The sequence below is a fragment of the Macrobrachium rosenbergii genome, chromosome 51, assembly GCF_040412425.1.
Source record: "Macrobrachium rosenbergii isolate ZJJX-2024 chromosome 51, ASM4041242v1, whole genome shotgun sequence".
Lineage (NCBI taxonomy): Eukaryota > Metazoa > Arthropoda > Malacostraca > Decapoda > Palaemonidae > Macrobrachium > Macrobrachium rosenbergii.
The window spans coordinates 2,964,364-2,965,246 of record NC_089791.1 but is presented as its reverse complement, the minus strand read 5'-3'; the positions used below and the strand labels follow the sequence as shown (position 1 = coordinate 2,965,246).

Sequence of the window (883 nt, the reverse complement as noted above, 5' to 3'; positions counted from 1 at the left end):
TTCTGTGTCCGTGCAAGGGGCCACAGGGATGTGGGGAAGAGGGTCATCACCAGGGGCTGGCACTGGACGTAGAAAGCGGCGATTACGCCACCAAACTCGGCCACTGGGAAGACGCACCTCATAGTCCCTTGATCTGCCACAGCTCATAATAACGCCAACCTTGTCCCAGCGGTGGGAAGTCGGATCCTGGATCCTTACTGTTTGGCCAATGTTCAACCTGGGAAGTGGGCGAGCATGCTGATCATACTGTAGCTTCACTTGTTCAGCCCGGTGGCTGCACGACGGTCACAGTCCTCAGATTTGGCCTGCCACTCTTCTGAGAAAGACTGTGGATGAGCAGGTACACAAGTACGGAGTGGATGGCCATACAAGATTTGTGCTGGAGAGCGGCCTGTGATGTTGGGGGTGTTACGCAGTTCCAAGAGGTCAGCGTCAAACTCTCACAGTCTATATTGCCAGAAGGTGCTGTCTTGAGGATCAGGTGCTTAATGGATTTCACGGCAGCTTCGGCATGGCCGTTGGACTGTGGGTAGTGTGGTGAAGACATCACATGGTGTACACCCCAACGTTTCAAGAAATCCTGGAAAGCTAGGCTGGTGAACTGTGGTCCGCCATCGGTCCTAAGGCGGAGGGGAACACCAACCTCCCTGAAGTAGCGACAAAAATCCTTTATGGTGTTGGAGGCAGTGTCTTACACTGAACGACAACAGGCCATCCAGAGAGTCGGTCAGTGACAACAAGGAAGGATTTTCCAGCGACGTTAAAAAAGTCAGCTGAGACGGACTCAAAGGGCCTTGTAGGGTGATCATCATTCAAGAGGGGTTCCTGTTGAAGACTGGGCTGTAACATCTGGCAAGACTCACAGGCTCTGACGGTACTAGTG

At 53.1% G+C, this 883-nt stretch overlaps 1 pseudogene; it reads right to left on the bottom strand.

Moving 5' to 3' along the window:
• LOC136833512 (uncharacterized) overlaps positions 1-651 on the bottom strand; it is a 1,072-nt pseudogene extending 421 nt beyond the window's left edge.
• Between the last annotated feature and the right edge of the window lie 232 nt (positions 652-883).